The sequence below is a fragment of the Pholcus phalangioides genome, unplaced genomic scaffold (assembly GCF_987345545.1).
Source record: "Pholcus phalangioides strain wild (caught in Gottingen) unplaced genomic scaffold, Ppha-v1.0 ptg000017l_1, whole genome shotgun sequence".
NCBI lineage: Eukaryota > Metazoa > Arthropoda > Arachnida > Araneae > Pholcidae > Pholcus > Pholcus phalangioides.
In genome coordinates, this window is record NW_028301610.1 from 28,964,306 (window position 1) to 28,990,329 (window position 26,024).

General features: G+C 35.5%; 1 protein-coding gene across 6 annotated transcripts in view; it reads left to right on the forward strand.

The window, feature by feature from the left end:
• Positions 1 to 26,024, forward strand: part of LOC149072716 (uncharacterized) — a 456,665-nt gene that overhangs the window by 226,193 nt on the left and 204,448 nt on the right. For 2 of the 6 annotated variants that reach the window (XM_089247010.1, XM_089247011.1), the window contains exon 1: positions 14,017 to 14,484. The exons of the other annotated variants lie outside the window; for them this stretch is intronic. The gene's annotated coding sequence lies outside the window, so the exon portion shown is untranslated. Of the gene's footprint in view, positions 1 to 14,016; positions 14,485 to 26,024 lie in introns of those variants that run through there. 6 annotated transcript variants of the gene reach the window in all.

The window sequence follows — 26,024 nt, forward strand, 5'->3', positions numbered from 1 at the left end:
AAGAGCTAATATATAAAGTTTTCATGGTGATATTCGTGTTCAGCAGATCAGAATAATTCTGAATTGTATATTTTTTCACGTCGGACGTAATTTCATTGTTGTCCGGTGTAATTAGTTTTTGGGCCAACTCAAGGTGGAACAAATCCCGAGCGCTAGGTCACCATGACAACTAGAAAATTGTTATTGGCCCCTGAAATTTCCTTTTTTTGTAGTTACTAAATCGCAAGCTGAGAGCAGCACAAAATGCTTGGAATTTATAGCGGCATATCTGCCAACATGAAAGAGTCACTATGCCCTGAGAAAAAGTCAAAAGAAGCATTATTTTGGACATTTTTTTCGGGTAAAAAACATTTTTATCGACTAAAAAATGGTTCTTGCGTCTAGAGTTTTTTTTTTTTTTTTTTTTGCAATTTGTTCAACCCTGGGCTTACTGTAAAACAAGCAAATAACTTTGTATTAAACATAAATAACTTTAGACGGCTTACTTTCTCAGCTCAAAATATCAAGGAAACAGATCATTTCTGGATATTATGCCGAGGTGGACTCGGGAAGAAAAGTCATCCTTCCGACGACATCTGTCCAAATGACTTTTCTTTACGAGTTCACCTCGGCGTAATATCCAGAAAATATCTGTTTCCCTGATAACAACTTCGTAATAAACATAAACATCTTTAAAATAAACATTTTGCAAAGTAAGAAAAAATTTCTTTTTAGTGTTCAATATGAATTCAGTCACAGACATTCTTTGGTATACAAAGTAATGTTTGGGTAAAAATCCATTAAAAATCTGAAATTCGTTAAATAGCAGTTCCATTCCTATCTTCTTCCAACACTGCACTTTAAGAATTAAAAATAAACCACAAGCTCTGTTTCAAGCACGTCTTTTTGGTGGAACGTTGAATAAAATCAATATTTACAATGAAAATCCAGAAAAGAGCTCAATTTATTATTCTATGTATGTGTTAGCAACCCTTTTAAGTAAATTCTGTGTACAGGCTATCCTTTTAGGAAGACGATTCGGTTTCTGTCGTTTCAGTCAAGAAATATCGGATGTCATTCTCCCCTCGCAAAACGCTACATTTTTCTAATGATTGTCAGGAATTTTCTCGATATTGGCGCCTGTTTACTACCTCTCTCAGATTCATTATGGAAGGATGGCGAAACCCGATGAAATCTTAGTAACGGCTTTCGGAAAGTGATTGAACTCGCGGTAACGGTCTAGAGCTGAACTAATTGAGGACCAACCCTTTCATTCCGGCAGCTGTGACAAAACAACGGGATGCAAAACGGAATCTCGAAAATCCTCGTTTCCTTCGAATTCCCCTCATGGGAATTGATAAGACAGGCAAAGTAGGGGAAACATTACCATTTATTGTCTCGATTATTGGAACGATCACCGAGGTCGTTATCACCATCTGTATTGCAAGACAGTGAGGAGCTAACATACGGAGCCTAAGGAAGGTTTTCCAAATTATGAGAAGTGCTAAGGAAACCTAATAACCGTCAACAGATTTTATTTTGTAATCGTGTACCCAACAATATACCGAAAAGAATATTTACCGCTAGAAAAATCCATCGACATGTTATAAAGTGAGTGAGTGAGATGAGCAGCTGAAGTGAGCCAGTGAGCAAGTAAGTGATTAATCGAGTGAGTCATGGAGTTATTGAGTGAGTAGATACACAAATGAGCGAGTGTGTGAGTCACTCATACCGTCACCCATTCACTCGGTAACTCACCCACTTGCTCGGTCATTCATACTGTCACTCACTCTGTTATTCATATTGTCACTCACCCGCTCACTCATATATTCACTGACTTTCTCAATCGCTCACTTACCCACTCACATCGCCATTTACTCAATTGCTCACTTACCTACTCACATGGCCACTCATTCAATCGCTCACTCAGTTGTTAACTCACTACTACGGTTACTCACTTACTCATTCATACGGTCACTCGAGAGGATACTCACTCACTCATCAACTCACTTGGTCACTCGTGCGAATACTGACTCACTCATCAACTCACTTGGTCACTCGTGTGAATACTCCCTCACTCGATCCCTCATAAAGTTGGTCACTCTCTCTCTCTCTCATACGGTCTTTCACTCACTCACTCGCTTTTTCTCTAGTTCATTCATGAACTCACTCGGCCACTCACTCGCTTTTTCTCTAGTTCATTCATGAACTCACTCGGCCACTCACTCGCTCACATATTCATTCACTTGCTCAATCACTCACTGGTGACAAACAGTGTTCGTTGAATTTCTTTAGTAAGGAATTTTCGCAGCGGTGATTTTTCGTCAGTTAATTCTTGGCGGCTAATTTTCCACAAAAATCATCCATTATTTCTGTGAATTAAATCCACGAACAATCAAGTCAAACATTTGACAACCACTGTTAATTTGTGTTCACAAACGTCGGAGTAAAAATAAACAGGAACATTAGTATATTCCGTGACATATATTCCCTTACTGACTTTCAATCAATAGTATGAAAAGGTTATTACTGTCAAATATTTTGACAGACAAATGAAAAATTCAGAAACAGTCTCATCTTGAATTGGTTTTCGATGTAACACCGATATGTAAGTTCATTTGTTTTCCCCAATATGAAACCTTAAATGAGGTACTCACTATTGTAACCAATCATTTATCATGACTGCTGTCAAATGTGCAGAAGAAAAACAACTGAAATTTTGATTTGGGAATGGATATGTTCATTTTTTTTCTTCCATAAGTGGAAAAAAAAGACAGCAGTGACAGTATGTGTTCAATGGTAACCAAGGGAATTGAAAGCATACACATTATTACCAGATATCACGAAAAAGATCCGATCGTGATATCGGATAGGGTTGTTATACAACTTTTTTTATGGTGGTAATACTCTAATACATACAGGGTGGTCACAAAATAACTTTGCCGATATACGAGTGCATAGAGGCCTCAAAAAATCAACTACGACTAATGTAATTCGACATATAGGTGTGTCAGAGTATTCCCTCAAAAATAAGATGAGAAACGAATATCCATCTCTCGTGGTTACAGCAAAAAAATTTCGAAAAAAATTCAAATAGCAACATTCACACATTATGCATTGCAAAATAATTGGCACTGCAAAAAACCATGAATAGCGTTAAAATGGTGCCTGCATCACCACAAATTCCAGCGCAGGCAAAGAAAAAAGATCTCACTGAGGGGTTGGTGCGCTAACCATTCGGCCGGGGACATCCCACAGATTTGACAGAGGTGCTCGGCCGAGCGGTAAGCGCACCAACAACTTGGTGAGATCTTTTTTTCTTTTTCTGCGTCTTGCGCCAGCGTTTAGGGAGATACAGACACCGTTGTAAAAAACGAGATTCGTGGATTTTTATGTGTCAATCATTTTACAATGCATAAAAGTGAGTGTTGTGCTATTCTAAATTTTTTGAAATTGTGTTGCTGTAACCGTGACCGTGAGATTTAGGTTCTTGTTTAGCATCTCATTCTCGAGCACATATTTTTAAACACCTATATCTGGAATTTCATTACAATTTAATGAATTTTGTGGCCGCTAGGGGATCGTATCTCGGCAGTTATTTCATGAACACCCTACATATCTTATATCAGATAAAACTCATATCTCTCGAGTCAATCGCGCTGATTGAAATCCATTTGGAATTTCTTTGCATTGATCCTCAAATTGAACAAGAGATACAAGGATTAATCATGGTTTTATTATAAATATCAATATGACAGATTGAAAAAAAATGTGACCGAAATGGAATTTTTTAAAATGCATTAAATATACCTACAGTAAATAATGCGCTTCAAAATAGAGGTCGGCGAGCTTACAATTTAGAGAAGAAATTTCAATTATCTCCAATGTCAATTATCGTGATTGTCACACATATATTTCTACCTCAAATAAATCCACAGATAAATAACAAAAAGACAGTCTTAAGCAGGGGTATCTAAAGTGTTTCGTACCTGTGGGTGCTCATCTTGAGTTTCATGTAGGAAAATTTTTTATTTAAGAATCAATTTTCTGTGGGTGCTCAGACCCATTCTACAAATTTCCAAAGTTGCTCGAGCACCCACAGCAACCCCAGATCCGACGTTAATGGTCTTAAGCATATTCTTAGGAAGTGAAACGTCAGACTTATACAATTTACAAGTTGAAAGGAAATACGATATTCATATTGGGATAAATATGAAATAGGCATAAACACATCTCCAGCTTGCCGCGACGCCCCGACAAAGGTTGGCGTCGTGACTCACACTTTGAGAAACACAACGAAAATATTTACTTCCGAAAATACTAAAAACATTGAAATGGTTGGAAATTGAAAATTGGTGTAATGGTTGCTTTTTGGCCATGTATTTGCTTCGTATATTTGAATATACCCAGGACCATATATAGAGGGTTAACAATAAATTTATTATAGAAATCCCCGTTTTAAATCTTTGCCTGGGGGCCCATCAAAGTTTCCAGACGGGGGGGGGGGTGGTATCGGAAGTGAAATAATGTACAATGAATTATGGATGATCAAGGATGACAGCCTTGACTATATTCTATGAAGATATCCTTTATATTTATTCTTTGCTCTTGAAAAATATTCAAAAGGATACTTGAGTCTATCTCACCACCACATGCTTTAAGTAATATTCATGTCGGCTGAGCTGAATATTTTCGCTTTTCATCGCAACTTTTCTTTTTGTCGCTGCTGCTGAAAGGGTATTTTTTATACTCCCTTCACATAAAAGACTTGGAAACGACAGTAATGAGCTCTGCTGTTGACATCTTAACCCAACTTTATCTCTTGTCCTCATATATGCTGTCAATGAAGATGTCCAGAAATCCCCAACAGAGAAAAAAGAAAACGTTCATCTTCTTTTTTAATAAAGATAGCTCTTTTCTTGGTACTTCATTGGAATTGGTTTTTCTTTTTCGGGGAAGCGGACGGTCATTTCTTCCCAACTGATCTAGTAAAGAGGCCGTTTTGTCAATCTTCGTCTCTTCCCAAGCATTTGACCCTGGCAAGTCTTATTCATCCCAAGCTCCGTAGGCTAAAACTCTCTAAATCGTTATCAAGACAACTTATAGTGCATTATATCTCTCAGCGGGATTCTAATATGAAATTATGGGATTACTCTACATTTTGTATTTTTATTTGGTATGCATGGTTTTTCGACTCACTGAATGGCCTGACGACTGGATGCCGATTGCACCGTGAGCGAAATAATTCATTTGGAATGAATTGAATGATCTCTTTGAGAAATAAAAAAAATCGTTTTTATTATTTATCAATCAATATCATACAGGATGATTCAGAAAAACATCGCCGAACTAAGAGGGAAATTCAGGCATACGATAACAATTCAAAATCACATAGGAACATGGTGCGCAAACGCCATCCGCAGCAGTACGGGGAATTGTTGCGTCACACACTTTTGAAGCAATCCCGAAATCAGCAAGCATGAAGTCAAAATTCTGGCAACATAAGTACGTTAGGGCTACACATTCACTCAGAACACATATTCCGGCATGTATCGATTCTGTAGAAATTCCGCAGACGAATGTGGACGAGGTGCATGTACGGTTAAGTAGTAGTAACAAACATGCAGTCCATGTAGAATTTCACCCGAATCGGTGCATGCCGGAATGTGTGTTCTTTATGTATGTGTGGCCCCTTACGTATTTGTGCTGTCTGAGTTCGGGATTACTTTAAGAGTGTGTGACGCAACACAACTCCCTGTAGCGGCTCCGGGTGGCGTTCGCATACCTATGTGATTTTGAATTGCTATCGTATGCCTAAATTGCCCATTCAGTTTGGCGATGTTTTTCTGAATCACTCTGTATACTGTTATACCTCGGCTAACGAAGATATTTCGTTCCGGAATCACGCTCGTTAGCTGAAATGTTCGTAAGCTTAAACGCGATATTTCTCATAGGTTTCTATAGAAAATCGTTTAATTCGTTCCGGGTACTGCGCAAAATTTAAAGATAACTTTTTTAAAATAACAAGGAGCACTATTAAAAAAGTAAAAACTGATCGAAGGCTGAAATGAACAGCTTCAAAATTGGATAAATGAGAATTTATAGAAAGATGAGACACTGAAGATATATTTTTATTGAACACTATGTACATAATCCAGTCGAGTTCGTAGGTGTCTCAATCCATTTGTCATTTGGCCAGCTTATTTCTGTGTTTTGTACATGCAGATGGAAAACTTAAGCTCCTAAAGTGTTTAGACTTTTCAGTTTGATGCTAAGAGCCTTGCACTAAAATACAAAATAACACGTGCTCTAAAAATATATGCTCTTTTTTTAAGTATTATTACTTGAATCTTCCATTTTACATGAAATGGTTCAAAATCTTTCAGAAAGAGAAGTGGAGGTACATCTAGAAAAGAATTCCGAGTTAGACATGAGTTAATCGGACTCGAGTGACAGTAATTTGGCTAAGATCAAAGTGTAGTAATTTTGATGATGATTGGCGCTAAAATTCAGCTCACGACACGGCTGTTTTATGTTAGAGCGTGCATCCTTATCAACAAAAATGTTTGTTCGCCGAATTCGTATTCATTAGTTGAGACAGAAAAATCACGAAAAAAATCTTCGTTAGCAGAAAAATTTGTAAGTCGGGGGCCCAATCACCTAAAGTATCAAAGGATCTTCAGAGGTGTCGTGAGTTCGATACTTGGTTCGTCCTTGTCAGAAACTTTCCTGGCACAGCGGTACAACAGAAATGGCAACATGACCACAAAAAAAATATTGCTACTGCAGGGTGTCCCACATTAAGAGGTTAGCGCACCAACCTCTTGGTGAGTATAAAAAAGTCTACCGTTCGGAATCGGCAATAAATTGTAGGTCCCGGTCTAATTAGCTCTCGTGCGCAGAAAATGACTGTGGTGCGACAAAAATGAACAAATGATCGTTAGCCGAAGTATTCGTAAGACGAGGCGTTCGTTAGCCGAGGTATCACTGTAGTTTATACACCAATAACACTGATATAGTACTGACGTAATCAATCATAGACAAATTTCGTACGTCCAGTCCGTCATCCTTCTTATCTATCACGATAATATGATTACCACCTGATTTTCAATCAAATGTCACTACCAATAGCTTTATAGATTCTACATATATCATGTTAAAGTAGTGAAATAAAATTCTCTTTCTGAGACATTAATCGTAGTTGAATTTACATAGTACTTATGCTTCAAACTCAAACCAAGTTTTTTTTTTTTTCACAACAAAAAAAAACTCTCTTCAAACGGCTTATTTGTACTTCTTAATCCGCGATTACAAAAAAAATGCATATTGATGATGCTTGAGATATATAAATCAACCTGGAAGAGCTCAGCCTCCGCTCCGTGCGGCATAAATTTTTCTACTTCAGACATAAAAGGATCGTACATCATGTCTTTTCAGCTTTATTCAAATCAGACGTTTGCTCTGAGGTCGCATTGAAGGTGCGTCGTAAATTGAGAGAAAATTTGCGCTCTTGTGTCGTATCTGTTTTGCTCATCCTGAACAACTCGGGGAATTCTAGAAACCTAAACGCGGCTTTTCTCACAGATATCGTTTATGCAAGTTTTTTCGTTGAATGTAATTTGGCTTCCCCTCTTGAGAATTTCTTCCGTTCTTCATCCATTGATGCCACAACCTTCACTCCTAGAATTTCAAGTAATGGAAGATACTTTGTTAACTCTACTCGGATTACACCGTCTCAGTCACGCTTATTCCTTTTTTCTAACTCTTCCGCTAAAAAAAAAAACAAAGAAATATCCATCCAGTTCCCAAGCAAGAAATCATCTTAAGTATGATGCATTCTTTGATATTTTAGTACGGTGTATTCAAACATGCTAATTCACTGAAACGTATATACAACACTCAAGGAACCGGAGAAAAGTATTGCTATAAAGGAGTCACCGTTATAGCCGGAATATATTAACACTATGAAAATTGCACCGGAGAACCAGAGAGTAAGTAACATTGGTATATAGCCGATTATCGTTATATGTATAGCAGGTATCATTATATAGGATTTTCACTGTAAATATATTATACATAGATATTAAATAATGATAAAATTAAATTAATTTATTAAATTAAATGATTAACAAAAATTAATTTATTAAATTATATAATTAACAAAAATTAATTTATTAAATTAAATAATTAATACATAAATTTCGCAAATGAAAAATCGAAATTTTTCAAAAAACTGAAATTTCCAATTCGCAAATTTAGCATTTATTCGCAACAATGAACTGAAGCAGTGTACTTTGTTGAAAGAGATAGTTAATGTTTAACTAGTAGTTTAATAGTAGTAATAGTCTAGTAGTAGTAGTAATGTCTAACTAGTAGTTTCAATATTTCCTTCCTCTTGGCCAGGGGTTCTTTAGCTAGAGTTGGGCATTACGGAGTCCCCACACTCCCGAAATATTAGAAAAATGGCTGATTTTTATGGAATCTATTGTTCTGTCGCTTTGCCCTCTTCCCCTAATTTCTAGTCGTACCCTTATGAAATAAATTTTCGGCTACTGCCCTGCTTACTAGCAGATTTAATACACAATACATGTGCATATTTCGCGATTATATTTAGGTGTTGCAAATGAAAGAACGCTGTGAATTAAGTAACAAACAGTTTTACATGGGTTAATACTTTAATGCATAGTGTACGGGCTACAGGTAACCAAAAATAACAGCTTTCATAGTGAGAGAACAACATATGATCACTTAGGTTGCATTGAAGAGGGAAAGTTTTCTAGTTTATTTAAAGGTTAACGTTGTAACTAGAGCCTGTTATATGCGAATGCATATGTGCATATGCATTTGAATATTTAGGCCCTTTTTGGTATTGTAACATATAAATGCATAAAATCAAAGAATTTTCGGAATAAGTGCATATTTTTGAAGGTTTATTTAACCTCAATTACTTTTTTAAATATTTTTTTCAAATAAATATACCTCTTAATATTTTCATAACATCGGTTTTTTCCCCGGGGGTCGGATTTAGTGAATTCATAGAGATGTTTATAATACTGTATTTTTACCAAATATCAGTCGTTTCATTGTAAGGCTATTTTTAGAGATATTTCAAAAATTTTTTTAGAAATACTTGTTGAAATTCTTCTTTTACCGGTATTTCGTTACTGAGCAGCTACAACAAACTAGAAATTAAAAATATCTAAACAAAAAAATATGTAGAAGTTATTTGCATATGCAGTACATACATATGTGGGGATAATTTTTGTAAATGGGTATGCACTATAAAACAGAAAATTTTCATTTTAAAAACATATCTGCTTTTTTTTTTTTGCATGGTGATTTTTTTAATGCATATTTTCTCATCTTTGGTACACATTTCGTAACCTTTTCAGGATTTTTGATGCACATTTTGGGTTTTTAATGCATATTTTGGCATTTTTAATGAATATTTGCCTATTTGTAGAGCATATTTCGCCACTTTTTTCGGTACATATAAACCAGGCTCCAGTGATAATCATATAGTGGCTCTGCCGATGCCCGAACGATACTCGATTTCTTGCCAAATGTTCAGCAGCATATGAAGTGTTTTTATAAATCAACTACTGTACACTGTTTCTAATCATGTGGAAGGATCGAAATTCCACTCAATTCGTATTTGCTCTTCAAATTCCCTCTTTAACACGCGTCACTGATTTGAATTCGGTTAGCGGCTAACCGCTAACCAAAGCATGCCCTGAACCTTACATTGTGGGACCTTATGCTGAATGGCAGTCATTGCATAACTGTTGTGAAAAGCGTCTCAAAGCAGATGTCGCGTGTTCTTGGTATAAACGTGGATAAAAAAAAACTCAGAAATCCCCTATCTCGAAAGCATAGCACCTTCATAACTGAGCGTATGTGTAGTTCTCTCGGTGTAAGCCATAACTTTTCGATCCCCTTTAGTCAGCACGAAATGTATAATATAAAAAAAAATGTGATTTTTGCTATATATTATTGATTCATAGTGAGAATGCTATTTGATCTTGATATGTCAGAAATGAAAAATTTTGCAAAACAAGCGCTATTGCATTAATATTGACAAAAACTTTGAAATCAACATTATGTCTATTGATAATTTCTGTCATTCATTAATATACAGTAGATCCCACTTATAACGTTTTTCAAAAAAACCCTCCTAAATAAATGTTTTAAGCGGGAAAACGCTTTCAAACGGGAAATCTCAATGAGTGTTTGTAAGAACTGGGACCACGATAATTAGTACTAATTCGTACTAAGCGGGAAAACGTTGTAAGTGGGAACGTTAAAAGCGGGATCCGCTGTATTGACAAAGAAAAAAATTTTAAATATTGATTCTATGAAATCGAAACACACATTTACATTTCATATTATCCCTTCCGTATTCATTAAAATTTGTCAGATGCCACGTTTCTTTTTCTTTCCATTAAAAACTGAAAATGTGATTATCTTAAACCAAGTGAGAAAAGAAACATACAATCAATAGAGCTTTGTTGCTAGCATATGATGCCATTGAACTCTCATTTACTTCGTTTTTGATATGATTGTTTGTTAACGACTTTTTAATTTGATTAGTACTAATTGAAAGCTCTTCTCTTTTTCTCCAGCTGATTTCGCGAGAATAGATTGTGCGCCAAATGAGTTTAAGTTTGAGAAATGGGCAAAGAAAATTGAATATTGCTTTTTCCCTATCGGCAGCCATTATTGATGAACGGAATTCTCATTTACGCTGTTCTTTTTCTGCTTCAGCCGAAAGGAAAGTGTTTCCATTGTCTTGCGTATTTTTGATGTTCTCATCTAATGCCAGAAATTCCATGTAGATGAAAATCTTTCAAGAATATACATGAATCAGCTTTTCGGGAAGTAATGGAAAATCTCGCTTTTCCATGTCTGAAAAGCTTTGCGTCTGCGAAGTATTCTTTCATTGAACATCCTAACCCACTATACTTGGGGAAGAAATACATGTCGATTTTCTGTGATATACAAATCTCAATGCAAAATGCATGCATTCCTCTTTTTTTCAAAGGTGAAATGTCTGAAAATGAATTTTCGAAGTTGATATTAAGCGTCTCAATGGGAATTTATAATCAAAAACAGAGTGGTAGAAAGCAAATTCTTACCCGATTCCTTTTCTGTCACGAAAAATTATAGAAACAAAAGTTAGTAGTAGGAAAATCTATCACTTTTTACAGAGAGCTTGCGAATTTTAATATCATTCATTCCTCAAAATAAAATATTCTAGTTGGGGTTTTTCTGTACAGGAGCAAAAGAAAGAATTTGCTAATCAACTAGAATAATTGAAATATGTACCTATAAAGCTAGGAAGTTAGAGTATTCGAGTATTTTTAGGACTTATTTTTTAATACCATATTTTCCGTAATTTCTAGTGAAATAAACAAGGTTACTCCCAGTTTTCTTTAACTGTAGAAAATTTGTATACGATAATACAGTAATACCCCGATTTACGCTATTTCTGAACTACGCGATTTTTTCTCTGTAAAAAATGATTTCTTCTTGAATTTAGCACAATTTGTAATCGTTATGTGATTATAGCTGAAATAGAAACAATATTTTAATTATGATGCGATAATGAGGTAAAAATGTATTGTCCATACAATCAGAACACCGTATTGTAGCCATGCTGAAAATATAAACTTTGCCAGATATTTTGGAAATCAATTTGAACTATTTGGAATCATGACAACTTCCATTTTTGAAGATTGGATTGTTCACCATTTAATACATTGAGTCAAACGTTATTGCCGATCTTAAAAAAAAATGAGTTCAGAATGGTGCTATTGAATATTTATTGACAATGCACCCGGTCACTCACTGCCACTCTAATTAATTTCGACTCCCTTTAAAGTTTGCTTGACTTATTGACTTCATGCAAAAAAAAATAAAATAAATTAATGACAAAATCATCTTGTTCAACACAAGAAACCAAATTATTCTTGTTCGACCAAAGTGTTATCAAACATTGCCTTACGCATAACCCGTGTTTGCTTTGGAGTAGTTTAAAAGCATTTATGGTAATTTTTTAGCCGTCTATGGTTCAACCCCGTTTCAACGTATTTAATTATTTTTTTCTTTTGCAAAATCAAATGTAAATAGGTGCTGTTAGCATACTTTTAATTAAACAACACACAGCAATTTATCAATTGGAATGGACTTTTGAATAAGTTGAAATGGTTAATTATATATATATATATATATATATATACACATATACATATATATATATACAGGGTGATTATAATTAAAGTTCCCATAATCTGAGTAGTTTTTCTCAAAAACTGCTTATCCGAATACAGCCAAATGTTTAGGATATCTTAATGGGACCATAGGAGAGAGATTTATGTAATTAAAAAAATAGTCTAATTTTCGACCACGAGGTGAAAAAGTGGTGCTTTTTTATTACATTTTCCTTTTTCCCCATTGACCATATAGCGCATATGCTAAGTTTCAATGGAATACGCCCTCCAGAACGGGCGCTACATAGGTCTGAGCAGTTTCAGTATACTGACACTACGTAGCCCCCGTTCTGAGGGCGTTTTCCATTGAAACTTTATATATACGCTATATGGACCATGGGAAAATGTAAAATACAATAAAAAAGCGCAACTTTTTCACGTGGTGGTCGAAATATGATTTTTTTTTAATTTCATAAATCTCTCCTGTGGTCCCATTAAGATATCCTAAAAATTTGGCTGTATTCGGATAAGCAGTTTTTGAGAAAAACTACTCAGAGTACACGGTAACTCCAATTATAATCACCTTGTATATATATATATATGGACGAAAAATACAGTTTCCTTTTATTTTACTATTATCTGTAAACAGATAAAATCTTGCTCAGCAAAGTTGAATAGTTTGTTTCTCCTTGAGTTTTAGTTCAGATTCTATCAATTTGGTGTCTTCTGTCAATCCCTGAACACGTAAAATTTCAGCAGCTCTCAAAAATGCAACCGACAGGGAATTAACTCTTTCAATTAAAAAAAAAGTACTATACGTACTTATATAGCCGTATTTTGTACAGAAATGACACTCAGATATGGAATTTCTAAAATACTAATGAGTTTTTCGATCATATATTTACCATGTATATTAAAATATACACGGGACCACATGAAAGGTTATGTATATGCAGGAAAATTTGCAGTTTTTATTGCAATTTTTTTTGAAAAAACGTGTTTTTTTTAAATTATTAGCCCCAACTACCCTATATTTTATGCATTTTTATGCAAAATTACACGTTTAAAAACAAATATGTTAAACAAGTTGGGATAAATCAAGAAGCTATCCATAGATACGACAACCATAAATATTTAAATATCTGTATGTGGGCATTGTATTATATTTTATCATTGTGTATATAGTATTTAGTTTTTATAATTTCATTTAATTGGGGGTTGCTATATTTTAGAAATATATGACATCCATATTTGTTATGATCATCTTTTTCTCAGCCATCTCGTTGGTCATATTGCCTGTTGTGACCTTGTATTTGTAAAATTACACCCCCCCCCCCGACTTACGCACGGTCTCACCTAACTTCGGGATGTTACTGAAATAAGAATCTCCTATGTCTGTTTTCTCCAGAATGAAATAAATTTCTACACGCCTACGAAAACCGTTAAAATACATCATACACAATCCAGAAGCGATAAATCAACCTCCTATATCCCCCCCCCCCCACCCTTCGTGATAGAAACTAGATAGATACTCATCATTCCTGTGAATCCATATTTAATAACAATCACTGGATATATCAACTTAATCATTCAAGAGAAAACCCGATTAAAAAAATAAATTAAATAAATAGAGGCAAGGAGCACACAAAGCAACAGGTTTTTTCGCCATCCTGTGGGCAGGCAGTTTCCTCTCTATCTCAAGATAGTCAACTTGGCGAACTTTTCCAAGACCAGACATGTTAGACATAGAGAGGGGAGAAAAAAAGAGGATGCCCCTCCCCCCCCCCCAATTTCCTAGCATATAATATTCGCAGTAGTAATGCCGTGAGTCATTGAGCTGAATACGAACCTGCGAACCGCTAAGCACGATGGGAAAAAAAATATTCCACAACTGTAGGGTACTGATCCACCCCGTGGATATGGAACCCCTAAAAAGTGCCTTTTTTACTTTTTTTCTGTTGTTCCTCTCTTTCCACACGCAATTCTCGACAAGGCAGCGTGTATTTTGGTCGCCAAGATCGCCCAAAAAGCTTTGCCACTTGCTTGCTGCGTGGAAACAGCACGCGAGGAAGAGCCCAGTGAACTCACTCGCTTAACAAAGAAAGGCACACACACACAACTGGTGCATGATGATGTTTGGTGTGTCTAGTATAAATATGTGATTGTTTTGATTTAAAAAAAGCGGGAGGAAATGTTTCTTGACTGATTGGGAAAACTATTATTGTTGTTGTTCGTTCATCAATGAGGTGGATATAAGTGTCGGCGTGTGGAAGATCACATATATACAAAGAAAATTGTGAGTACACTATAATTAACGTTTCATTTTTTTCCCCCTGTTAATCACCTGTTGCTTTTCGCTATTCTTTTCCGTTGGCTTTCATTAATCCTGTGTATATTTGAATATACACGGCAAGTACATGAAAAAAAAAACTCGTATTAAAAATTTATTTTCTCAATTTTTTAAATATTTTACAATGTACATCTTTTAGTGTCATTTAAGTACAAAATAAGGCTCTATGATAAGTACAATATTTTTGTATCTGCTAAGAGTTCATTCTTTCTCGGTGTCATTTTTAGAGTTGCTGAAATTGTACGTGTTAAGAGATTTATAAAATTTCACCAAATTGAGGGAATCGGAAATATAATTCAAGGTAACATTTATCAACTTTGCTAAGCAAGATTTTTTGTCTAATAAAAGAAAACTTCATATTTTACCCTTAATTTTTTGCCATTTTAAATAATTAAAATTATACCGATAATACCCATTATACCGATTTCTTTTCTCAATTTCTTTAATATTTTAGAAAGTATATCTTTCAGTGCTATTCAAATAAAAAACTCGGTTATGTATGTGCAGTACTTTTTTATCTAGAAAGAATTGATTCCTTGTCCGTGTCATTTTTTGGGAGCTGCTGAAGCTTCAGGTGTTCAGAGATTTATAAAATCGCATCAAATTGAGATTTTTTTTAAATAAAATTTTGTGTAATGACTGTTCTTCTTTTCGAAATTAACATTGATGTTTACTCCCGAGTGCGAAGCTGAAAGTAATAATTCAAATCAAACATCGGGATCAACATTCGAATCAAACATGGATGTGTCTCGTGAAAATCATTGATGGAAATATATAGACAAGCACATCTAATTCATAGTCCATTCATTTTCTCATTATTTTGTGTCTTTTCTAATCCTATGTTTAAAAAGGTTTCTATTGATTTTTTGGTTTTTTTAAGTTTCTCCATTGTCCTTTGTATATTTGACAAACACATGGCCAAAAAACCCACTAAACCGATTGCCTTTCTCAATATTTTTTAATATTTTAGGAAGTTTATCTTTTTTACTTTCTTTTCAATATAAAATACGACTATAGAAGTACAATTTTTTTTTTTTATGTATAAAATCCAAGATAGCAGCTATTTACGATTTGTTAAGCAAGATTTTATCTGTTCTACAGTAAAATAAATTGAAACTATTTGTTTTACCCTTAACTCTTACAGCGGCAATCTCGAGATATTTCTTCAAACTTCATCTGCTTTCTTTTGGTCATCCCGAAATATTTCTAAACATGCTTTTATTTACAATGTGGCGGTTATAATGCAGATCAAAAAAATTTTAAAAACCTTTCTAACTATCCATTGTAACTAACTAAAAAATTCACTCTATTAAATTGCCATGTTGACGTATTGTTTCATTGAAAATATGCCAACAGTACCCATTTGCATCCGCATTCTTAAAAAAAGTTTCTAATATGTTTTTATGGAGTGGGGGTTAACCATAGAGGGTTAAAGATTTGAATCAAAATTCAATCATTTCAATATTGGACGTCATCAAAATATAATTTTACTACTGTAAGTATATATAATAAAGATACTAGCCACCTAAAATACATTAGAACAAAATCGAATTGTTAGTATTAGATTAACTTTTATTCGTCTATTTAGTATTTTTTGTGATCGTTGATACGGACTCTTACGTTCTTCACGAATCAATTTGGATTGTTTGAAAAGAAAATTTATTTTAACTTCCAAAAATAATTTCGGGAATTTTAAGAGCAAATAGAACGGCTTATATATCCATTCACATTTTTCAATTTACCGGAAAAATTAAGTGCAGTATTACTTCGATATAAATGAAAACTGAAACAATGACTTGTAGAACAGTAAATTTAGAATGAAATCATAAATCATACATATAAATTTAGGAAAATATATGGAAAAGATGAAAAAATATCTTCTTTGAAAATTGTTTAATCAATGATTTTTTTAAAATGTAATTGCTGTTTCATCTGGAAGCTTTTAATTTTAAATTCGTTAATTTTACCGTTCGAGTATAACTTTAGTTTCATTTTGAAACTTTTAAAAACCGTTTCTTACAGAATTATAAAATAATTATTTTCCGGCATCTAGATTTTTTTTAATATTTTAAAATGGCCATTTATAAAATTTTGCGTAATTGCAATTTCTCCGAATGTTTCTACAATTTTTGAATTAGAATTGGAGGTATTTCTTCCAGATTTTATTACTTTATTACATTAGAATTTATATTTAATTTTAATAAATTTATACATAATTGGGAGGTATACTAGATTTTTTCTTATTAAGCCAATATTTTTAAGTATATTTTGTAATGTAAATATGATTGTATTCAAACAAACTTGTTCACAGAATCAACATTTTAGGAAATGAAATTTGTTTCGTATAGATTTTTTGTATAGAAGTTCGAGCATTTTCAACAGATTTTCATCGAAGCTATATTCGTTTCTCGAAAACATGTAGCCCTGGATGCGCTTCCGCAGTAGAATACAATGAAAAATTTTATCCGCGATCAGACATTGTAGAACAAGTAGAGACAAAACTTAATGCAGTTAGAAGAATTTCCTTCCAACAACGGAAGTTTGAAGTTTGTTCAGTTTCAGAAAACACTCGTTGTTGTTGTTGCAGCTGTTACTGTTCCTGCCGTTGGATAAACAATGCTGCTGTTTTCGTTATCAAACTCAGACCATTCCGTGAAAACACGCCGAATTTCGAATGAAGCCAATGAACTACCTTCAATTCCCTTTTACTCACATTCAACTCACACATCGATGACAATTTCCTCTCCTAGAATGGACTCGAAACAATAGCGGAACAACAATCAAATTGGGCTGGGATCAAACGGTTGGTTTATCGAGTGACATTTACCAAAAAACAAGGGTTCGATAGTCGAGTATTTTTTATTTTTCAACCAAGCATTGAAAACGAACTTGAACTTTCCCACGGGTGTAGATAATGGTCCATTAGAACTTGCGGGATCTTTTCGGAACATTCATTAATCTCAAATTAATTTTTTATGTGAAATTAATTAAGTATTTATTAATTTTCTCTTCATTGCCGAGTTCGATTTACACACTGTGCAGTCTTGAAGCATGGGCCTAGCCAGGCATGGCCGGGGGGGGGGGGGCGGCTTAAGTGCAAAGAAGTCCTTATGAAAATGAACTGTGGTTATAAAATTTTTTAGAGCAACCATGTAAATTGGTAGGCAGATATTGATAGCCAGGTTGGGTCCTCAGAAATATCACTTTGTCAGAGGAATAATGATGCTCTTGAACAACACTCCCCTAAACTAGAGGCAGCCCCTCTTCTCTTTGTGGGGGAGAGTGTTGTCTTGAAACAGCCCTGCTCTCTCACACACACACACATGTTGTAGATCAGAGTGTCCCAAACTTTTTGGTCCACTGCCTCCTTCTTGAGAATGTTTTTTTTCCTTATCCCCCCACCAACCCATAAAATCCTATGTTATATCCCCTAGCTTCTAACATCTGGAACATTCCATCTTTCCCAAGCATCCCCAGGAGACGATTTTCATTTTGAGAAACACTGGGCCATAGATAAATAAATGGAAACATAACGTTTTTGCTAACACTATTTGATCCATTTGGATCCTGAAAACCTGAAAACCCAAATTATTCTTGTTCTAATATAAAAGTCTTGCCTAGAACTTTTGAATTCTTAAAAAATGGGCATTTACACATTGATTGGTTAGCGCACTGGATTGAGAAGGGATGATGGTTCGATTCCCCGTAGAGGCATATGAATTTTCCTTCCAAAAATCATCTGTACATTGTATCCAGTTTCCTATATCTTGTATAAATAGTGGGGGGGGGGGGGGGGCTCGGGGATCCATGATGTTCTTAAGTCAGCCACCTCGTTGGGCAATTTGCCTGTTGTGGCGTTGTATTTGTATTTGTATTCATACAATACTTATTTGCGCCGGTGATAGTACACCGCCTATGGCGCTAGTGCGTTTGCGTTTCATGTTAGACAATGCATGCTTTGATGACAATTGTTTGTATTGATGTGTACTATCACCTCTTAAAGTTTTTCCTATCTTTTCTGAATCACCCTGTATACAATAGGCTTATTCGTTGTTAAAGCCATGGATGCTGGAATATTGTTTCTTCTGAATTCCGCACACATGATAAATGATTTGTTCATCATCAAATGGAATACTATAAAAGCTTCCTCTGGTGTTTCTCAAAGTTGGCAATATTGTCCACTGTGGGGGGATATAATGGTCCGGGGGGGGGGGCGGCGGTAGAAGCTATGAATATAATATAGGATACTATGAGTTGAGTTTGGGCTGGGGGTTTGTAGATAAAAAGTTTGAGAAGTTCTGTTTTACACTATTTGTTATCGATGACAATCAAATTTTAACTCAATGTAGCTTTGGTTATCAATTTGATTAATTGTGGATACGTGTAGAATGCAATATATTAAAAGATAAATAATAATTAAAAGATTTACAAGATTTCAGACTGTTTTATTCTTTTTTTTAAACAGTTATGTTTGACTATCTAGATTGCAGTATTGGGGTAGATGATATTTATTTAAATCTTTGCAGTTTCGGGTGTCTAGACTCAATACAAAACGCTTGCTTAGAACCAAGAGAGTTTAATTTTGATTTGTTCACATTTGAGTGTTACACAATAATTTTCGTAAAAACTTTCTTGCAGATTATGTCTTTCGAAAAGAAAGTTAACCTAAGCGCATTGGTATGATAGCCTCAAGCCTGTAAAATTATGGGTTTTTTGAAAAAAATGGGCTTGAGCTGATAGGTCAAGACACATGGTACATCTTTGCCAAAGAGGTTATTGTTCACAAAAACCGTATAGCATTCTTTCCGTCTTCAATCCAATTACATTGCAAATTATCGTTACTACCCACCCATAGAAAATCATTCCCGAAGAAGTTTGCTGTAGTTTTCCGACTCGATTGTAGCTTGCGTGGGAGTTTGTTCTCGACCCCAAACTATAATATGAATGGGTTGTTTAACAGCAGTAAAGAATAAAAAGAGAAAGAAAGCACATCAGCAAAACGTTTGACTATATCTGGCTCAACTATGCACATAAATCTCTGCAGTAATTCAATGATTCAATAAATAAGCACTTTTGCTCGTATTTTTATTTCTTCACTTTTACTCTAAATCTAGATCCGTAGTTTTTTGTGTGCAAATACCTAGTTTGGCATGCTTTCCACCAAAAAAGTTGTGACCTTGAGGTATGGTATTGTTTAAAAACCCGTGGGGCGAATATATACTGTAGCAGCGCGAATTTCCGGCCAATAATTCATCGAACTGAGAGGAGCCCAAGGTTAAATGATGTATTCTGTTTTTGGATAGGTGCATTTACCTCCGTTTTGTATGCTAATATGTGTTTTTGTGCTCGTTTTATTTATGTTTAATGCGTGGATCAGAACCGAAATCATGTTTTATCATACATTCAAATTCCCAGCGTTGCTCTGCTCGCGTCATTGATCTGCAATGTCATTAATTCCATCGTTGAAAAAAATCGTTCGCTGACTTTAGTTTTAAAATTTTGCAATTTACTATTTTTATTTGGTTTTAGCATTCGTCAATCACAAATGTTTTCATTCAATTTGAAATTAAATAATGTGTGTGGTTTTTTTAACGTGATCATCACGTATTCCCAAGAGAACATTACGATCCGTCCAGGGAATTTGTTGGTTTTAGTAGACATCCATGCCCGAACCCAGACCTGCACAATCAGAGGCTAGCTTCCTAACCACTAGGTTAGGCAATAAGGTGTAATATTTGATTATGGGGTTACTTTCATCCGTAACATTTAATTACTTTTTATGGCAGTAAACCCATGGAAAAATCCTATACCAGTCTTATTGCATTCACGTTTTAATCTTGTGAGTTTTTAGACTTCGAATGATAATATCCTCATTCAAGTTAGGTCATCTGTGGCACTTAAATTTCATGATTATTGCATCATTTCATTATTCTCGTAACGTTGTATAAAAACTTTTGGTGGAAGTAACTATGAAAATTTAACACGTTGATCAATTTTCATTGTCACTATCAAGTGGAAATTCTGATGACACGGCGTCCTATGATCGCCTCAAAATCTCTAAAAAACAGATTACTAGAATCAGTAGTTGATGACCATTATTAGTTGACCGATGACATAAGATGATGTTTGATGAGCTGTATTGTCATTAGCAGCTATTACTTCAACTACTATTGATGTATAGAATAAAAGAACACTCGGAGAAAGAAAAAAATTCTGCACTCATTATATAACTCAATGTACTAGTAAATGATCACGTTTACAAATTCTATTTTTTTCACTGACCTTCTTTCTGGTTCTGGATGAGAGACAATTTTTTCGTAGACCGATGGCATGTTCTTCCTCTCAAATACAAAGACGTTAAGCAATCACAACGCTGCGGTGCCTGAGCTTCCTGCTGTCTTAATGCATCTTTAGTTCATATAACAGTGACAACAGCTTTAGCTGTCACCTACCCAGCTTGTGCTCAAAGTAAGAACTTGAAAATCAATTCAATTTTGAAAAAGAATCTTTTGTCATATTTGTAAAAGTAGTTTGTTAAAATCCTTCAAGTATATATCCCATGGAAGAGATGTTTCAATAAAAATTCTATTCTTATTCTACATCCGAATGTTTTGTCTAAAGAGAATGTCTCGCGTATTTTTTTTTTTTTTTTTTTCAGCTCTGAAACTAAATTTTTGTCCATTCCCTGTTTTAAGCGGTGATTTTACAGAAATGACAACTTAGCGACTATCAAATCGCTTATTGACATGCATGAAGTCAACGTCAAGACAGGTGACCTTCAGTACGTATGTGCCCAAGCAGATTACGATAACCGGAAAAAGGACCAAGAAGACCATTAGTAAACATGTCATTACGTATTCGATTCGACTATCGGTAAGACTTATGGGTGTGTCCAACAGAGATATGACAGACATTGGTTCTCTTTGACATTAGTTTTTTGCATAGATTTTTAGTACGTGTTACAAAGAGCGAAGGAGCTAATAGCGTGCGCGCGATATCTTAATTGGTCAATGGAAGCGTAGGTAGACAGTGAAACGTTGTCACTTCTCATCTTTACGGGCTTAGATGATTACATCGAATTGGATTCTATGAATCTGTTGAAATGTGTGGGTTGATAATTCCTTGGTTTTGAAATAAAACGAATTTCCTCGTCGCGAATTCACTCCAATTATAGTATCTCTCTCCGGTTCTTCGAACTACTATTGAGCTTTGTCATTATTTTCTTTTATTCAAGGATTCTGTTTTCTAGATCAGCCTATATAGTGGATACCGCATATAACGTTTCTTGAAAAAACTGTCATGAAAACATGCAAAGCGGGAAAAAGCTTTAAACGGAAAATGTGGATGAGTATTAGTAAGAGTTTCACATCATGAACTAGGAGAAAGAACGAAGTTATTTTATAATTTGATAATGTCTTGACCGCAATTTAGTATGCAACAGTGTCCGTGAAAAACGCGTGCGTGGACAGCACGTTGCATTATGCCAAAGGTGGCCAACTTGCCGTTCAATATACAGGGTGTAAAGTCTTATCCTTATACACTCTGTTGAACCGTTGGAACCGTAAAAACATACTCTACTTTCAATTAAAAAAGTAACCCAAATAACTTGCCCATTTTAGATATCTTTCCCCTCTAGAAATCGTATACGTACTTTATTTTTTATACGGTCCCCCTGTACTCTAACTTCTATATAATTGCAGAGTTATTACCCTATCTCTTCTTAGCCCAACAAAAAAAATCCATGGTTCCAAGTGCAAGGAACGCTGATATATTGCTGATTTAAAGTTAAAAAGACATCTCAAACTTTGGGAAAGCTTAAATAAACTTCAACATTGCACAAGTTTGTTTTTTTCCAAATGTTTTCTCGAATTTGTTTTTCAATACTTCCTGTTCTTTCCCTCATTTCTAGCACTTTTTGAATACAAATATCTCGGCTAATATTACATTTCGAGAGAGAGCAACGGAGAATTTTTTTTGTTGGGCTCAGGGAAAAACTGAGCAACAATTTTCAATTAGAAGACTGGACGACCATGTTTTTATATTGTGAGTATTTTCTATATCACTATATCCGACCATATCAGATATTAGTGAGTCTCTGTCATAGTACCGGGACTTACTATTATCCGCTCGGGAGGGGGGGTTCAGATGTGGCAGTGATTCCAGTACTGCCAAGGGGTAGTAGGGGTATAGGAGTAAGATCCACAATTTCAATTTTGCTCCTCACTTGGGGTCACATTCTTGGAGCTTCCCACATTTACCGATAGGTAGCTTCGTTGGGATGGGACTCATCTGAATAGGGGGGAGGTTTGGGACGTTTACGATATTCTTAGGCACAGATTTTTTTACTCCCAGACCATGTAGACAGGAATGCGGGTTAGTTAATGATAATAGCAACAATATTGACGAGGAATTACCCACCTCTGACTTGGATGGCTTCTCGATTGACACTACATTACAGGGCGAATTAAAATGTGTGCTAATTAATGCCAGTAGTTTGGGTAATAAAGATTTTCTAGAAACTAGAATAGTTGTGGAGGGCCTGGATTTTATAGCCATTACAGAATCTTGGGCAAACGATGGGGATGAATCTTTCTTACACATCTCAGGATACGATACTTTTTTGAGAAATAGATCTGATAGGAAAAAGGGTGGAGTGTTGATATACGTGAAATCATGTTTGAAGGCTAGAGAATGTAACGTGCAGAGAAGAGATATTAAAACTATATATGGGTTTAGCTTGAAAACAAAAGACATGATAAACTTATTGTTGGGGTTTGTTACAATCCACCAAATAGGGATCCAAACTACATCGCCAAATTTCATGATGAAATCTCCTACATGTGTAAGCGTAAAAGGGTTATCATACTAGGGGATTTCAATTACCCGAGTATAGATTAGGAGAACCTTTCAGCTAGAGATCAATATTAAAGAGACTTTCTTACAGTTAGTGCTCGATAATTTTTTGTATCAGAAGCCACTAGGGGTACTGCTATTTTGGATTTAGTTCTTACTAGTTCCGAGGATCTTGTTGAATATGTTTCGGTGTTGAATATGATGACGAGTTTTCTTCCAGTGATCATCGTGTCGTCAGCTTTCACTGTAACTTTCATCGGGTAAGGTTGATAATAAGTGACTGGTTCCTTGTTTTTCGGAGAAATAACTTTGATGTTTTAAGGAAACGGTTACCGGAAGTTTTCAAAGACCGGTTAGAATCAGTCGGGTTGGTAAGTCAATGGGAAGAATTTAGAACGAAGCTGTCATCTGTTTTGCACGACGTCATACCCTTTGTTCGAAAAAATCGTGTTTGTACATCGCACCTTCTATGATTCCCGGATAGCGTGCGTAACCTTTATCTTAAAAAGAAAAGAGCATTCAGAGAGTATAAACGTGGACGAGGCGACTATCGTTGTTTACTGATAAAAGAAGAGCGTTGAAGAAAGCGATAAGCGAAGTAAAAAGTAAGTTGAATCTAGGTTGGCAGATAACATTGGCTCTGACCCAAAATCATTTTTAGATACGTCAATAATGGATGTAAGGGGACAGTTGGCCCTCTCGCGATAGGAGGGTCTATATTAGAGAGCAATGTAGGCATGTCTAGTGCTCTCAATGACTTTTTCGCGTCGGTTTTTAATGGAGGTAGTGATACTCAATGTACGGGTGTTGCATGGGGTAATAAAATCCTCAACGATATTCAAGTGGAAGACGTGGGGGTCCCAAATCTTCTAAAAAATGTATGTGCAATCAAAGCACTAGGCAAAGCGGCTTAGGTTTTCTGAACATTGTTCAGCAGTGGTAAAAAAGCGAATAGAATGCTCGGTTTTATTTTCAAAAAGGTATCTTCGCGTTCTCCTAAAGTCATTCTTCCACTTTTCCGAGGCTTAGCGCGTCCTGGACTAGAGTATGCCGTAAGGTTTTGGAAACCATACGTACGCGAAGGGACATAGACTTGGTTGAAGGGCTGCAGAGAAGATCTACGCGTGTCCTCGTTGGCATATGTGGCTTGAGTTATGAGGAGAGACTTTTTTTACAGACTTTTTTAGAAGAATATTTTTACATTAGATGAACGCAGGTGTCGGGGAGATATTTGATCATTGATGTCGCACCACGATCACTTTCTGCACACGAGGGTTAATTAGACCGGGACCTACAATTTATTGCCGATTCCGAACGGCAGGCTTGTTTTTTATACTCGCCTTATTTTTATTAATTCGCCGTCAATCAACTGCTTTTACAAGAGAACACCATTTGGTAAGGGACAATTCTAGGTTATGGTGTCGCAGAGAATTTTTCTCTTATAGAGTTGTTAATAAATGGAATAGCTTACCCCCGGAGGTAGTTAATTGTAGCACAATTGGCACGTTTAAAAAGAAATACGATAAACATGGTGGGGTAAATCGAGAAGCTATCCATACTTAGAATAAGACAACCATAAGTATTCTTTATGGGCATTGTATAATATTTTATCATGTATATATATTGTTTGTAATTGCTGAAATATATGACATCCATATTTGTTATAGGCATCTTTTTCTCAGCCACCTAGTTGGGCATTTTGCCTGTTGTGGCGTTGTATTTGTATTGTACTAATTTTGCTTCTCAGTACATACACGTCGCCTAGGAAAATAAATGTCTTATCTAAAACAGGGACGTTATTTGAATACTTTTTTTAACCAGAAGTATGTTTCTATCACCAACGGTTCAAAAGATAAAGAGTGTATAAAGACTATACTGCTTATACCATAAGACTATACCCTGCATATCCGTTACACTCCTCCTAACCAGATCATGACCCGCCGCTCTGGGTCAATGAAGAGATTTTAGCAGGTGGTCGAAGAAGTCCTGCGCCGTGCATGTATGTGTTATGAACCTAACAAGTCCGTTTCTAGGTAATGCTTGTTATGTGTAGTGCTGCCACCTACCGTCAATTTTTCTAACTATGAAGTGTAATGATTGAATAATTGTTTCGTTATAGGCCTGTTGATCTCTGTGGCGAGACTTTCCAACAGGGAGATCAGCTCGCATTCGCACCTCGAAGTTGGGAATCACAGAAAAACAACTTCAGCTCTCACCACCTATCCATTACACTTAGATTTCTTCAAAATATCAAAAATCCCTGGTATATAGGACGTCCGGAAACCCTAAATGACAGTGATAGTGAAAAATGAGTGGCGCACGTGAAAATATTCATGTTAGAGAGCGGCACGTGCTAGATTTGCGGTCTTGATAATGGCACCCGCTAGGAAAAGGTTGGCCACTACTACTGAACTATGGCATGCACAAAAATTTCACAGCCTGAATTATTTTATATTATTGCAGAATTTCGTGCTTTAGCACCTCATATGGTTTTCAGTCCAATCGGGAGAGAGAGAGATTACAGGCACATATGTAGAACAATTTTTAATTTATTGTGAACACTGTGTATGGAAATACGCGACAGTACCCAATTGTCCGGGGAAAATATGTTGTAAAAGTTTGTATGGTTTTTT